The sequence below is a fragment of the Elephas maximus genome, chromosome 8, assembly GCF_024166365.1.
Source record: "Elephas maximus indicus isolate mEleMax1 chromosome 8, mEleMax1 primary haplotype, whole genome shotgun sequence".
Taxonomy (NCBI): domain Eukaryota; kingdom Metazoa; phylum Chordata; class Mammalia; order Proboscidea; family Elephantidae; genus Elephas; species Elephas maximus.
Genome location: NC_064826.1, coordinates 38,650,425 through 38,667,734, shown reverse-complemented (window position 1 = coordinate 38,667,734; position 17,310 = coordinate 38,650,425). Strand labels below are relative to the sequence as shown.

At 39.6% G+C, this 17,310-nt stretch overlaps 1 protein-coding gene across 1 annotated transcript in view; it reads left to right on the top strand.

Moving 5' to 3' along the window:
* The first annotated feature begins 16,730 nt into the window (after positions 1-16,730).
* The window catches only part of LRRN3 (leucine rich repeat neuronal 3), a 40,363-nt gene continuing 39,783 nt past the window's right edge, over positions 16,731-17,310 (top strand). The window contains exon 1 of the mRNA XM_049894788.1: positions 16,731-17,100. The gene's annotated coding sequence lies outside the window, so the exon portion shown is untranslated. The remainder of the gene's footprint in view (positions 17,101-17,310) is intronic.

Genomic DNA, 17,310 nt, shown 5'->3' with positions numbered 1-17,310 from the left:
AAAAATCTTCAATTTCTTCATCTTTGACCTTAGTGCTTGGTACATAAATTTGAATAATAGTCGTATTAACTGGTCTTTCTTATGGGCATATGGGCATTATCCTATCACTGACGGCATTGTACTTCAAGATAGATCTTGAAATGTTCCTTTTGACAATGAATGAAATGCCATTCCTCTTCAAGTTATCATTCCCGGCATAGTAGACCACATGATTATCCAATTCAAAATGGCCAATACCAGTCCGTTTCAGCTCACTAACGCCTAGGATATCAATGTTTATGCATTCCATTTCATTTTTGATGATTTCCAATTTTCCTAGATTCATACTTCATACAGTCCATGTTCCCATTATTAATGGATGTTTGCAGCTGTTTCTTCTCATGTTGAGTCGTACCGCATCAGCAAATGGAGGTCCCAAAACCTTGACTCCATCCACGTCATTAAGGTCAGCTCTACTTTGAGGGGGCAGCTCTTTCCCCATCGTATCTTGAGTGCCTTCCAACCTGGGGCCTCATCTTCCGGCACTGTATCAGACATTGTTCTGCTACCATTCATTAGGTTTCCACTGGTTAATCCTTTTCAGAAGCAGACCACCAACTCCTTCTTCCTAGTCTTAGTACGGAAGCTCAGCTGAAACCTTTCTGCCATACGTGACCCTGCTGGTATTTGAATACTGGTAGCATAGCTTCCAGTATCACATCAACATGCAAGCCCCTACAGTACTACAAACTGACAGACATGTGGGAACCGATCAGGAACAGATGGTACTGAAGGAAAAAGTTCAAGCTATGCTGAAGGCATTGCCAAAAGAGAAGGCTCCAGGAATTGACAGAACATCAACTGAGATGTTTTAACAAACAGATGCAGGCCTGAAAGTCCTCAGTCATTTATGCCAAGAAATCTGAAAGATAGCTACCTGGCCAACTGACTGGAAGAGATCCATATTTATGCCTATTCCCAAGAAAGGTGATCCAACCGGATGCAGAAATTATCAAAAAATATCATTATCATTAACATCACACACAAGTAAAATTTTGTTGAAGATCATTCAAAAGTGGCTGCAGCAGGGAACTGCCAGAAATTCAAGCTGTATTCAGAAAAGGACATGGAACCAGCGGTATCATTGCTGATGTCAGGTAGGTCCTAGCTGAAAGCACAGAATACCCGAAAGATGTTTGCCTGTGTTCTATTGACTATGCAAAGGCATTCGACTGTGTGGATAACAAATTATGGATAATATTGCGAAGAATGGTAATTTCAGAACACTTAATTGTGCTCATGAGGAACCTGTATATAGATCAAAAGGCAGTTGTTCAAACAGAACAAGGGGATACTGCATGGTTTAAAGTCAGGAAAGGTGTGCATCACGGTTGTATTCTTTCACCACACCTGTTCTACCTGTATGCTGAGCAAATAATCCTACAAAGCTAGACTCTATGAAGAAGAATGGGGCATCAAGATTGGAGGAAGACTCATTACCAACCTGCATTATGCTGATGACACAACCTTGCTTGCTGAAAGTGAAGAGGACTTGAAGCCTTACTGATGAAGACCAAAGACTACAGTCTTTAGTATGGATTATACCTCAACATAAAGAAAACAAAAATCTTCAACACTAGACCAATAAGTCACATCATGGTAAATGGAGAAAAGATTGAAGTTGTCAAGGATTTCATTTTACTTGGATCCACAATTAATGCCCATGGAAGCAGCAGTCAAGAAATCAAAAAAGAGGCGGGGCCAAGATGGCAGAGTAGTCAGATACCTTCTGTGGTCTCTCTTACAACAAAGATCCCCCCCAAAAGTGAATCAATTACATATGACAATCTAGGAGCCCTGAACATCAAAGGCAAAGTTGAGGAATCAGACTGCGCAGCACAGGGAGGAAGAGACAGCTCAGAAGCAGCAAAGAGTTGCCACACCTGATCCGGTGGAAACTGGCACTCTGCAGGCCAGGATTGGCTGGCGCCAGAGGTGAGGCAAGCAGTGGGTTCAGGGCACGTTTTCCACATCAGGAGAGATCGAGCCATGGACAGTCTACTCAGTGAAAAGTGGCACTCAATTGGCAAAAGATAAGTACATGTGTCTAACTGACAGCGTGGATCAAAAAACACCCCTTTGGGAAAAAAACTCTCTCCCACTTACCTATCCCCTTCCCTCTTTGCACTGGGTCTGAGCCAGCTTCAGAGATTGCCACCTCCCCTGGGCCAGAAGTTGGACTCATCATGCACCCTCAGCCATTCTCCTGGCCTTGGAAAGGGAACAAATTAACAAATAGGGAAAAAATAATCTGCTAGCTCCCCTAAGCCAGGAACTCAGGGCAGAAACAGCTCCTTTCCCTAGGCATAGGCATAAGGGGTTCACAGATTTTGAATGCCTTTCATCCCCGCATAAACCTGTGTTGGCCCATTTCAACAGCACAGGCCCTCATTAGCACAGTACAACAGGGTATATACCTGAAGTCTAACTTCAACTGTTTCAGCTATATGGTGGAGTGGCAGGTTCATGACATTTGACACCACTCTGCCTATTAAGCAGGGTCCTCACCTACCCACATCAGGAGCCTGAGGACTAGTGGCTCCACCCAAACCACCTAGCCACCCAAGATAGGGCTCCAGGAATAAGTGATGCCTCCCAGTCCTTACAACCAACAGCATTGGATGCCCATAGTCTGGCTGCAAAACCCACCCACCTATGCACTCTAGGAAACAGGGACATGCTTTCCTCACAGACACTCAGGGGTGGTTGTCAGTACACTGCCTTGCTCAGGGTGTGACCCCCTACTGCAGACAGATACCAAACACCAAACACTCCTGCTCATCTAGGACTACAGGTGAGAGCCTGCACTACACACTTGGTGACCAACTACCAGGACACCTGAGTTGAATCCATACAAGAAAGGTAAACAGATTCCTGGGCTCACATACCTAACAACAGCTCTAACCACCTGGTGACAGGATGTTAGAGCTTCAAAGGTGCCAATAATCAAACTAGCTCACTCAAGCAGCCTATTTGAGCATATCAAAACAAAACAAGAAGCTAGGATACAGTAAGAAAATATAAAATAAATAAATTCAATAACTTATTGATGGCTTGTAGACAACAGTTGATATCAGATCACATAAAGAGGCAGATCATGATGGTTTCAACAAGCTCCCAAAACAAAACAATCAAGAAATCTTCTGGATGAAGAGAACATCTTGAAATTATCAGAGGTAGAATACAAAAGATTAACATACATAATTCTTCAAGAAATCAGGAAGGAGATCAGGAAAAATACAGAACAAGCCAAGGAACATGTAAACAAAGCATTGGAGGAACTTAAGAAGATTAGAGAAGAGCATAATGACAAAATTAATATAATGCAAGAATCCATAGAGAGACAGCAAACAGAAATCCAGAAGATTAACAACAAAATTTCAGAATTAGACAACTCAATAGAAAGTCAGAGGAATAGAACTGAGGCAATGGAAGTCAGAATTAGTGAAATTGAGGATAAAACACTTGACACCAACGTATTTGAGAGAAAATCAAACAATTAAAAAAAAAAAATAAAGAAACCCTAAGAATTATGTGGGGCTTTATCAAGAGGAATAACCTACAACTGATTGCAGTACCAGAATGGTGGGTGGGGATAACAAGAAAATACAGAGAGAACTGTTGAAGATTTGTTGGCAGAAAATTTCCCTGGTATTGTGAAAGATGAGAAGATATCTAAGATGCTCATCAAACTCCATACAAGGTAGATCCCAAAAGAAAGTCATCAAGATGTATTATAATCAAATTTGCCAAAACCAAATACAAAGAATTTTAAGAGTAGCTAAGGATAAACAAAAAGTCACCTACAAACGAGAGTCAGTAAGACTAAGCTTGGACTACTCAGCAGAAACTATGCAGGCAAGAAGGCAATGTGATGACATATATAAAGCCTTGAAGGAAAAAAACTTCCAGCCGAGAATTATATATCCAGCAAAACTGTCTCTCAAATATGATGGCAAAATTAGGACATTTCCAGATAAACAGAAGTTTAGGTAATTTGCAAAAACAAAACCAAAATTACAAGAAATACTAAAAGGAGTCCTCCGCTTAGAAAATCAATAACATAAGATAGAGAGGAAGTCAAGGCAATATAAAGAAATAAAATATTGGTTTAAACTTAGAAAAATAGGGGTAAATAGTAATGTAGGAAACTAACAATCCTACATATCAAAATAAAAAACAAGAAAAACATAGAGGAATCAAAAGCTGCATCGCATTGGGCAAATCTGCTGCAAAAGACATCTTTAAGGTGCTGAAAAGCAAAGATGCCACCTTGAAGATTAGGGTGTGCCTCACCCAAGCCATGGTACTTTCGATCACCTCATATGCATGTGAAAGCTGGACAATGAATAAGGACGACCAAAGAAGAATTGATGCCTTTGATTTGGGGCATTGGGGAAGAATATTGAACATACCATGGACTGCTAAAAGAATGAACAAATCTCTCTTGGAGGAAGTATAACCTGAATGCTCCTTAGAAGCAAGGGTGGGAAGACTATGTTTCACATATTTTAGACATGTTATCAGGAAGGACCAGTCCCTGGAAAAGGACATCATGCTTGGTCAAGTAGAGGGGTCAGCAAAAAGAGGAAGGCAGTCAACAAGATGGGTTGATACAGTGGCTGCAACAGTGGGCTCAAGCATAACAACTATTGTGAGGATGGGTGCAGGACTGGGCAGTGTTTTGTTCTGTTGTACATAGGGTCACTATGAATCGAAAGTGACTTGACAGCACCTAACAACAACAACAACATAGATTTTGTGGAAATAATCAATTGTGGGATGAAGGGAAAAAAGGCTGCTAGAGACAAATTCCTGAGAACACAAAAGTGGAAGAATTTGAAGGAAGAAATGGAGGGACGTGGCAGTGGTAAAAAATCTTATCACTTGAGACTACAAAGAGAGATGATGAGTAGGGGTAAAGATACGTTAGTACATCGAGACATTGTGGCATTAAGGGAGCCACCGCCTAAAGGCCTCAGTTCAACAAAGTCAGAAGCTAGACATTTCCTAAATATATTTGGTGATTGAGAAGGGGTACTGAAGAGAGTGCTAAAGTGTGGGATCACCTTTGAAGATAATGCGATAAAGTGCTAAGTAAGGATCAATATAAAAATGAAAGGCCTCTGCTGGAGATCCTGCTATACGTGATGTTCTAAGTTTATAGTGGGAACCAGTGTATGGTACTATGTGATTTCCTGCAATGGAGCAGAAACAGAAAACAAAGATCACAGCATTGCCCAGGGGTTCTGGCTGGACAGGTATGATGGACAACTAGAGCAAGGGAATCAAGGTGACTGAGCAGTAGTTTTCGTGATTAATCTTCGTAAGGAGGAAAGGGAGAGACACTAGGATGACGAGGGAAGAACTGGCCTCAGAAGATTTGAGGGGGTCAAATAGCAGATGTAGGGGGAGAATGGTCCTAAAATAGCCAGATGGATATAGAGTTGTAGTCAGAAAGCAGGACACTGAACTTCAAGATTTCCGAGGTAGAACCATTCCAGTTACTAATAAGATCAAGGGGTTGTCCCTGAAAAGGAACGTTTGGAAGTAAAGTGAATATGAATGTTATTTTCATTTAAGAAGATTTAGGAAATTTCAGCTCGTTTTACACTTACAAGTTGAAAGCTCCCAAGATTTTAGCAGCAGTTTGGATGGAAAGAAATATTGTTCACCATATAGTAAGTCACAAATATACTTAAAAGTAGACAGGTAATAGCAAAATGGGAACGTAATGGTATGTTTCTTATGGAAAAGGAGAATAAGTAATGGTTTGAAATTGGTATTGGGAAGCCAGAGGCATTGCAGGAACATGATCTCCCCTCAATAGACTCCCACATGCATGCACACACACACTCAGCCCTAAAGGGTGGGAAATGACTCATCTGTAAGTGAAAAAATCCATAAAAGATAATCAGATCCTCAAAGGAAACTAGATTACAGTTAAGGGAGGAAATGGAGGAAGAGGTCTAGGAAAAGAGCTGAGTGGATGACGAATCTGCTTACAATTAAATGATATTGGGAAAAGTGAAAGGAGGTGGGAGAATTCTTGTGGAGGGAGGTCCTTTGTAAAATGGAACACAGATCAGACAGGTGATGGTATGCGAGAGGATGGTGAAGCCCTTAATTTTTGTGACAGAGAACACATGGGATGAGGGCCACTGAGAAAAAAGAAAAAACAAACAAAACCAGTTGTTGTCTGTCATGGATTGAACTGTGTTTCCCAGAAACAAGTGTCAACTTGGCTAGGCCATGATTCCCAGTATTGTGGAGCTGTCCTCCACTTGTTGATCTGATATAATTTTCCTCTGTGTTGTAAATCCTAATCTCTGCCTTGGTTAATGAGGCAAGATTAGATTATGTTAAAGAGGGTTAGGGTGAGATGCAACACCCTTACTCAGGTCACATCCTGATCTGATATAAAGGGAATTTCCCTGGGGTGTAGCCTGAATCACCTTCTATCTTATAAAAGACAAAAGGAAAGTGGGGGGGGACCTCCTACCACCAAGAAAGAAGTTCAGGGAGCAGAGCACATCCTTTGGACCTGGAGTGCCTGCTCTGAGAAGCTCCTAGACCAGGGAAGATAGGTGATAAGGACCTTCTCCCAGAATCGACAGAGAGAGAAAGCATTTTCTGGGAGCTGGAGCCCTGAATTTGGACTTCTAGCCTTCTAGACAATGAAAGAATAAATTCCTGTTTGTTAAAGCCACCCACTTGTGGTATCTCTGTTACAGAAACACTAGAAAACTGAGACACGGTCTGGTCAACTGTGAGCCATGGTGACTCCCTGTGTTAAAAGGTAAGAACTGTGTTACACAGGGTGTTCATCGCTTTGACTTTCAGAAGCAGACTGACAGGGCTTTCTTCTGAGGTGACTTTGGATGGGTTTGAAATGCCAACCTTTCAGCTGACAGTTGAGCACTTAACTGTTTAGACCACCCATGGTGAGAAGAGGCCTGCTTCAAATATTCACAAATATCCCAAAAGGACTAAAACAATGAGTTTCAGGTAACTTTTTGGCTGAATGTCAGATGGGTAGTGAGGCTTACGGATCTTCAACCTGAGCTTAAAGTTATTTGAAAGGTCAGAATACAGCCAAGAGGGCATGGTTCAGGCCAGCCTGAGATTCTAGTTCCCAGCCTGCCTGACTCCCTCCACTGAGACAGGGCATGTGGCAGTCAGCAACGCTCAGATCACTGGCACTGAGACTGCTGATATCAGAGAGCAGAGGCCTGACTAGCTGGACAACATGGCTCTGTTGAGGAAAAGCATCAAGTGCGTGCTGGAATGCTGCTATAAGCCTCCTCTGATAACAACACTACACTTTGCACAGTGATTCAACTCAAGCTTGGAAGTCAAACAGATGTGGTCACTCACAAACCATGTTACCTTAGGGAATAAAGCAACCTGTTCCTGAATCTTCAAGAAGCCCTGGTAGCGCAGGAATTAAGTGCTCAATTGCTAACTGAAAGGTAGGCAATTTGAACCCACCTGACATTCTGTGGGAGAAAGATGTGGCAGTCTGCTTCTGTAAAGATTATAGCCTTGGAAACCGTATAGGGCAGTTCTACTCTTTCCTATAAACAAACACACAAACAAAAACCTGTCGCTAGCAAGCTGATTCTGACTTAACAGTGACCCTATAGGAAAGAGTAGAAATGCCCTATAGAGTTTCTAAAGAGCAGCTGGTGGATTCGAACTGCCAAACTTTTGGTTAACTGCCGATCTCTTAATCACTGTCAGAATTGACTGGATGGCATCGGGTTTGATTTTGGTTTTTATTCCTTCTTTATCTGGAAAAGGAAGAGGAAACAGCACCTCCTTACAAGCTAACTGTAAGGAATTAAAGAGATGCTGTAAGTGTTTATTTAGCTCAGTGACTGGCACATAGCATTCAATAAAAAGTATCTAATAGTATTAATTCCTTATTGCCCACAGTAGGGGACACCTTCCTTTTCTTGGGGGAACTTCTCCCTGTTCCTACTCTCCAGTTTTGGGGGTTGAGATGGGTGGTAAACAATAAGCTGGATTCTTTATCCATAGACAAGCATATGTCTCATGTAGCGTTAGTCAGAAATCTTCCCAAACAATTTTCAAACTGGAACTAGGGGAAGGGAAGTCTCTCTCTGGTGGCAAAGTTGTGAGGTGAGACACTAGAGAGCTGTTGGTAGCCAAGCTTTTGGACATGTAAATAAAGCTGGTCTGCAGTGAGAGAGATTAACTTGCCACTCAGAGAAAAGTAGGCATGAGAGAATAGAGAAAGAACCTTCTGGCAGTATTCGCATCCATGGCCCACTTGTTCCTGAGGTCCAGTTGTCTGTCACACTGCCCATACTACGGTATATGGGACTCTACAGTGCCCTTGCAATACTTCACCTTTTAACCTGGGCTAGTTTAAATGGGGTTTGCTTCTGTGGTGGCCACAAGCCTTATTAATACACACATTTAATATGGACAGCTACCTAAACATTTAAAATAAAGAAGTCTAGCAGGGACCACAGCTGTTATCCTTTAACATGTCCTCTTAATTCCTTGAAGGGTGCTCTACACTTACCCTGTTGTTGTTTTGAGGTGCCACTGAGTCAATTCCGACTCATAGAGCCCTATGTGACTAAGAACTGCCCCATAGGATTTTCTAGGCTGAAATCTTCAAAGGAGCAGATCACCAAGTCTTTCTCCCAAGGAGCTACTTGGTGGGTTCAAACTGTCAACCCTTCTGTTAACAGTCAAGTGCTTAACTACTGCACCACCAAGGCTCCTAACACTTACCCAGAGGTCCACAAACACTACTGATGGACAAACCCCGAATTCAATCAAGCAAAGACTACACATTTATCCATATGCTTTGGACTTAATTTGAGCATTTCTTGTACTACCCAGAACTTTTTTACTCTTCTAACTCCCTGAACCAAAACCAGCTGATGCATAGGTTAAAGCCAAGGCAGGCTGAGTCTGAATAAAGTATATAAAAGTGACAATAAATGAAACGGTAACTCTCAACAATAAATATGTACTTAGTGCTTGGCCCTGTGCTCAATTACCTGATCATCTAAATTACTCATTTCTAAACATCAAAGATCCAAGCATACTTAAAAAAAAAAAGAAGAAGAAGAAGAACTCCTAGAGGTATATTAGGATTATGAGGTGAAGTTGAAGATCATTTAACATTTAAAGCCGAAAATTCAGCAATAGAATTAATGTGGGTACTAGTACAGGAATCATCCATCTACTCTGCTCTCCTCAAAAGTTGCACTAACTGGTTTTCACTCTTGAAAACACTTTCCCCACACCAAAGGAAATACCTCTGCGAACAATCACTAAAAGATGAAACAGAGAACTGTAGCTCTGGGTCTTCTGTATGCTCCATCAAGGAAGGAGAGACTCTGATGAGAGTGACAACGGCCACCTTTGTTTTTCCATCTAGTAGAAGGCAAGTAAAAGTGACATAAAATATTCATGCAAATTCAAATGACTGTTTAACTTCTAGGTGGCACTATGTATCTGGATGCCTAAACATTTTACTGACAGAAGAAGTAGGCTTTCTTTTGCTTGATAACATTGCCTTGATCTCTTGCTTAGATAGAAACTGATACCTTCCATTAGCCCATCTGTACCAAAGAACCTACGTCAAAGCAAATACCGAGAGTGTCTTCATAATAATACTGGACTGGGGCAAAGTATTGTCTTGCACCATCTTGGTTCATGGAGTTTACTGAAAATTGCTGGCCAGAACTTACATGAATCCTAGTAGAACTATATGAGCTCAACTGCATTTAATAAGTAATAATCAAAGAAGATAAAAAAAGAAAGTGGTCAACAAAGACAAAGGCCAGGTCAAGAGACACACTCTATTCTCCCATAATTAATAGCTCTCTTACAGTTTTTACAGCTGAAGTCACAGATTTTACAAAATTTACCCCCTTGAGGGAACTCCCTTGATTGAGGTTTTTTACTGAGTAAGTAAGTCTCTGATTTCATTCAAATGTTTGGAACAAAACTAGCCCATACAGAGAGTAGTAAATGGCTCCTTCCATCACACAATGAAATTTAATTAGACATTTATTAATCTATTAATATGTAAAATGTACTGTTGGAAATACAAAGCAAATGGGACATAGTTTCTATCTTCAAGTTGCCTACTATCTAGGCACAAATAAACAACCCATAATACATGTTAGAACAAAATAAATACAATAATAGAAAATAAATTTAAAATGTAACAAAATGAGGAAAATATTGATTCTCAATGAGACTGAGGAGCTTCTTAAAGGATAGGACTTTTAAGCAGAAATCTTGAAGAATGGGTGTGCTTAGAGAAGGAATAAACAGCTAGGAGTCTAAAGTGAAAGGTCGTTCAAGAAATGATGAGACATTTGAAGTGGCTGGGGGATGGGATGTGTTGGAATGAAGAATAGAAAGACCAGACAGGGATACTGCAAACATATCAGAGTTAGTGTAGCACAGCGGTTATAAGCGTCAGCCTTAGAGTCAGATTTAGATGGCCAACTCCACCACTGAGCAACTATGTGACTTTTGATGCTCAGCCAAACTTTCTCAGTTTTCTGATTTGTAAAACGAGGCTAATAGTTACCTGGTATTCTAATAGGGAGTACTGTTGGAGACAATTCATGAAAAACTCATAACGGACTACTTGGCACAAGAAAAATGCTCAAATTATTATTATTGCTGTTGTAGTTGTTACTGTTGCTATTTTCATTATTACATGATGACAACTGAGCTAAGAAGGTTACATATTTTACTAAACAAGACAGCTCCAGTTATAGATGTAAAATGTTACCCCAGAAGAAATTCATATTTTATTTTTTAAATAATGTCTATTACTTCTGATTGCAAGAATAATAAATACTGACTATGGGAAGTTTGAGAAGTACAAAAAGGAAAATAAAAATCTCATCACATATAACTACTGCCAGTGGTTTGGTGTATCTCCTTTCAGTTACTTCTGTGTAACTTACAAACTCTCTACCTATGTACCTGTCCATCTGTCTACTTACCTATTTACCTGTTGTTCTTTTGTTTGTTCATTTAATTATTTTACAAGGTCTGTATCACACCCTATACATAATATTCCATCCTGCACATAAGAGTAATCTTAACAGCAGCCCATTTTTTCAAATGGCTATAGAGTAACAGTCAATTCATTGAGAAAAAAGAATGAAGAAAAGCACAGAGAGAAGCCAAGATGTGATACCTTTTGGACCTACAGGACAGACAAAGAAAAAGAGAGGGAAGGAGAAGAGAGTTTAAAAAAAAATAACATAGAGGGAAATAGATTTCTCTTCTTTATTCCTGACACCTGTCTCGTACTAGGTTGTGAATTTCCTTGAGTGATGATGCAATTACTTCTGCTCTTCAAATGAAGTCATATCCTTCATTACAAATAAGACCTGTAGTTAAACGAAGCTCTCATTTATTTTCCACCAATTCTACTTTCCAAGACTACTTTGTTAAAGAAAATGAGAATTGAGATTCAACTTGCTTTAGTTCAACATTCTAGCAAACTACCAACGCGCATTTTTAACTTAATTGAGAGCTAATGTGTGATTAGAATTTTTCTACAAAGGACAAATCCACAGAAGCCCTTCCTGTCATAATGTCAGCCCCTAATCATCAATGGCTCACTTACATTTATTTAGCTTTCTGGGTATATCAACTCATCTTTCCAACTACTGCCTTTCTTCAGAGCTCTATTTTTCAAATCTTACTAGCAATAAAAATTCTGTCATCAACATTGAACAACCGTAACTATATAAAAGCATCCACTGTCTAGGGCATAAAATTCACTCTTTTTTAAAAAAAAGTATTTTACTTTTGGTGTCCTTTATTGCTGACTACATTGAGTTCGTTGGCTCACCCATTAATCAAGTATTCATTTACTTTGCAAACAGAACTAAGTTCAAATTTTAGTCCCATTATTTAATAGTTTGGGGAAATTTGACAAGTAATCCAGCTTCTTTAGGCCAATGTTTCCACACTGTCAAATGAGGATTAATATAGCTATCTTACAAAGATGGTGTAAAGATTAAATAACTTTTAAAGCACATACAGACATATGTTAGTGCTCAGCAAAAGCTGTGTTCTCCATGTTTTTCTACACTATGGAGCTTAAAAATGAAGACATAGATCCTCCTCCTGGAGAATCCTAAAAGCTAAAAGGGGAGCCAGGTCAAACTGTATAAACAATTACAATAAAAAAAAAAAGGTGATAAAAGGGATAAAGAATGCTGTATGGGTCAAATGAGAGATCATATTTTGTTAGAGGGTTGAGAAGATTCCACAGGGGATGCAGTATTTGAACTAAACTGACCTATTTAAGAATAGTTAGATTTTTGAGAGTCAGGAACTTGGAATGAAAGTTAAAAAGGGCATTTCAAATAAAGGGAAAGCTGGAGTAAAATGATGAATGATGATACGATGCTGATGATGATGACCAAGATAATGACAACGGCAATCATGACGATGCAAAACATTCATCAGTCATTCATGCTTACTATGAGCTATGCACTTTTCTAAGTCTTTATACACACTGGTTCACTACTGTAATCTCCATGACAATCCTAGGAAGACACTGAGATGTAGAGATCCCAGGTAACTTCCTCAGGGTCACAGAGGTAGGATGTGGTCAGCATTCTCACCCAGGCACTCTGGACCCAGAACCTGCACTGTGGCCTGCCGCGCCAGGCTGCCTCTCTAACGAAAGCACAGAGGCAAACAAAGCACAGGATTTCCTAGAATAACAATACACCAGTCAAAAATTAATAATTTCGATTATTAAATCAATGAATAAATATGTATTGTACCCCAATATCTTCTTATTTGATAATGAAGGCAGAATTCTTCTCAACAGAATTTAAAAAAGAATTTAAAGGTTGTAATTAATCATTCCTGTTTTAAAATCATTTCAATACATTTTCACTGGAACTTGAATACACATTCAGAAAACCCTGCAGACATTTACTATAAGAGAGCCGACATGCGAATCCATGTAATACAGTGGATTTACAATGTAAAAGTTCTTTGACATTTTAGTGGATTTTCTAAAAGAGAAAGTGCATTCTAAAAAGAAAGGGAGGGAAGGACAAAAGGGAAAGACTTAGGCAAAAAAGGAGGATTCTTAAGAAGAGCAGAGATCTATCAATCATCCAGTAGATGATACGGTAGAGAAATTTTGGAAGATCTAGGGGGTTCTAGTCCTGGCTCTCTTAGATCAATTGTTTGCACTTGGACAAGTCAATTGACCCCATAGGATCTAGGGCATTAGCACGCTAAGATTCCAGGGTTCTCATATGATGACCACACACAACTGTACTAACTCAAAAGCCCATTACACCATCACATCATAATGCTTTTGTACGGTACTTAAATAGCTTTTTAAAGTATCTTTTAGAACAGCTACCTTTCACATTTCCAGTGAATAACTGACCTGACTCATGAGTGAAAACTCACCTAAAATACATGCTAAGTCTACTAAGCTGCAGATGTTCTTACAGCAAGAAGGTAATTACTGCAAAAAAAAAAAAAAAAAAAAAAAAACCTCACCATTGTCATCCAAAGCCAGAGTTATTTTCTCCCTCAACACACTGAGATCTCACTTTTAACGCTCCATATTAAGTTTATAAAAATTAGTGTCTTAGTTATCTAGTGCTGCTATAACAGAAATACCACAGGTGGATGGCTTTATCAAACAAAAGTTTCTTCTCTCACAGTTTAGTAGGCTAGAAATCCAAACTCAGTGCATCAGCTCCAGGGAAAGGCTTTCTCTCTCTGTTGGCTCTGGAGAAGGTCCTTTTCATCAATCTTCCCCTGGACTAGGAGCTTCTCTGTGCAGAACCCCAGGTCCAAAGGATGTACTCTGCTCCCGGTGCAACTTTCTTGGTGGTATAAGGTCCCCCCGCCCCCATTTCTCTGCTCACTTCTCTCTTTTATATCTCAAAAGAGATTGGCTTAAAACACAATCTAATCTTGTAGATTGAGTCCTGCTTCATTAACATAACCGCCACCAATCCCATTTCATTAACATCATACCCATAGCAACCCTATAGGACAGAGTAGAACTGCCCCATGGAGTTTCTAAGGAGCGTCTGGTGGATTTGAACTGCTGACCTTTAGGCTAGAAGTCGTAGCACTTACCCACTATGTCACCAGGGTTTCCATTTAACATCATAGAGGTAGTATTTACAATACATAGGAAAACCACGTCAGATGACAGAGTGGTAGACAATCACACAATACTGGGGATCATGACCTAGCCAAATTGAACCTCGTATTTTTGGGGAGCACAATTCAATCCATGCCAATTAGTACGAAATCTTTTTAATTTACCATGTTACTAAATTAAAAAGGCAATTGTAGGAAGAGAACTCTCACCCATCCCCCACCTGACCAAAAAAAAAAAAAAACCTAATAATTTAAAGCAGCTTCGTATGAAATAATGTAACATATTCCTCAATTCTAACTAAATTAAAACTTAACAGATTTTTCTTCGATTTCTAAAAGAGGTTGAAATTTCAACACTAGGTATAATTGTTAGTTTAATTTATAAAGCAAGAAGTAATTTAATCATTTTTCCATTTGATTCTCACAACGTGCCTTCATTAAACATTATTATAATTGGTTTGATTACTGGTTTGTCAATTATACAGTCAACATCAATCAAGCAAAAGGCAACATTTAAGGAGCTTAAGGTATAAAACAAAAATTCCTTTTTTAAAATCATTATCACAACTTTAATATAATTCTTTCATATGTGAAAATAAATCCCACATTACAATTTTAATATAATTCTTTCATGTGTGAAAATAAATCCCACAAAATGTTGTAATAATTTGGCATACGCAGCAAATGAGAGCTGGACAGACTAAAATTGGGGAGAAAGAAGGATGAAGACTACTATTATCACCAGTATAATAATTTACATGTAGACACATTTCAGCAGAACATCCGCAACCCTCAATCAGAAATCCCCCACATTTACAGAACTGACTAGTGACTGGAAAAGAATAAAACTTCACAATAACATTCTGAAATTAGTGCAATTAGGTTAGGTGAGGAGCCGCTTTTATCTTGAACTTGTTTACAAGTGCTTAGAAACCATTTTAATAAATTTTCATGGAACAAAAACATGAAAATATTTGGGATTTTTTAAAGAAAAGTACAGAGTGAAAATATTTCATGGTCAGAAGCAAAGCTATTGATTTTTAAATTCCCTGGCATTACAATTATAATAGCTACAAACTATTTTATTTCCATAAACACTTAAGAAGCATTTAGAGGTGAAGCTCCCCCCCACCCCCCCGCCGCCACAAATCTAGTAACATGAAAATGTCATTTCTTTTCACTCCACTAGAGGGCAGTCTCTCAAAACTAGGGCTGGAGTCATGGATTTAGCCTGCTTTTGACCTGTTGATAAATTAATCCTCATGTTCCATTCTTCTCAACAAGATGTTTCTCTAGTATACTAATTAAGGTTGTAAAATATGTATTTTTGCAATTGCTGTCTATTTACAGGTGTTCCTTCAGAAACATACACTCATACCTTTCTGTGTTTTTTTCTTTCAAATTTCTGGTAATCTAGAACATGTTTTACACATTTGGGTTATACAGTATATTTTCCTGGTATGTATCCATTCAGAGTGAATAGGTCTAAGAATAAAAAGTAATCATTTTTGAGACTTCAATTTATTACAGCTGAAATACCGCCCCAGAGTAGAGCACACATCCTAAACATACACACACACAAATCCCCACACAAACTCTCCTTCACATGTACCTATTTTTACGTGGCTGAAGGTGAACGCATCACATAAGAAGACAGTGACTGCAACTGGAAACACATTTTTTAATATATCCCCGCAAATACTAATGTTGTGAATTACAGAGAGGCAAATACATGCTTTATTTTAAAAATCTGGTCAATAAAGAAACGTCCTCGCTTAAAAAAAAAATTTTTAAAGTGTCACTGAACAGCAAGTACACATGCTAGATTAAATAGGACCTACAGAGTTTCACAGAGAACCAGGAGCCCTGACCGTACAGTGCTTAAGAGCTCAGCTGCTGATCAAGAGGTCAGCAGTTTGAATCCACCAGCTGCTCCTTGGAAACTCTGTGGGGCAGTTCTACTTTGTCCTAAGGGGTCGCTATGAGTCGGAATCGACTCAATGACAATGGGTTTGGTTTTGTTTTTTTACAGATAACCAAATGCCACTCAAAACCATATCAAGCTGCCCTTCTTAAAACAATACAGCCAGTCCTGAACTTCACAGAGAGGGAGTCAGAAGCTATGAGTTTCTATCAGGTGTTTTCAATATTTGGGAAATCCTTATTAGTAGTATGCCCTCCCTATTTTCAGAGAGAAAACAGTTTCTCTGAGTGATAACCTAAAAATGGGAGAACCTGTCAATATTCCCAACAATCCCTGGGGCGGGGGGAGGCAGGGAGGGGAGAGGAAGGAAAGAAAATGATACCTAGGAAAATATGCAAGCCTGTTTCACTTATTTGTATCCTAAGCAGCAGTGTCATAGAACAGACAGGTTGTTTCAGCCAACCAGACTGGAGCAGCTGCGAGTGCTACATCTTGGCAGTCTGAAGCGATTGGCTCCTCTCTGGGGAGTGGAGGGCGTTCAGTTATTAATGACCGCTGAGCAGGCAGCACCATGTCAGTGTGACAACTGATCTGGTGAGCGATGCACCTCTAACCACCATGGAAACAAGGAGAAATCAAGCCAGCTCGCAGGATCTCTCTTCACCGGATTGAGAGCCTCAGCCTGCCGCTGAGAGAAAGAGTTCCGGGAAAAGAAAGACTCCTAGCTGCAGCCTCCTGCCTCCCTTTCCATTGTAGAATACAGAGATAAAATTGCGTGTGTGCATAGCCACAGTATATATTTGTGTATACTTTATTGCACACACACGCACACACACATCTGCACCTCTTTACACCTGGGCAAGAACCCAACCATGTGATTATCTCAAGTAAGAACTGAGGAATCCAGCACGCAGAGAGAGCCACGGGAGGTGGTCTATCACAGAAACTGCTTTGGCAAGGTAAGTTTAAAACATACGCATGTACTTAAACGTGCTCCGTCTCTGCTTTAGTTGATACCTTTTTTTTTTTTTATGCCTACATTTTCCTTTGATGTTTTCTTCTTGTGTGAATTCTAAGAGCATTTTTTTCTACATGTTACTTTTGAGAAGAAAATTTCAATGCAAAAGCCTTCTGGCTCTGTGCATGCCTAGATGTGTCTGTGGGATTCT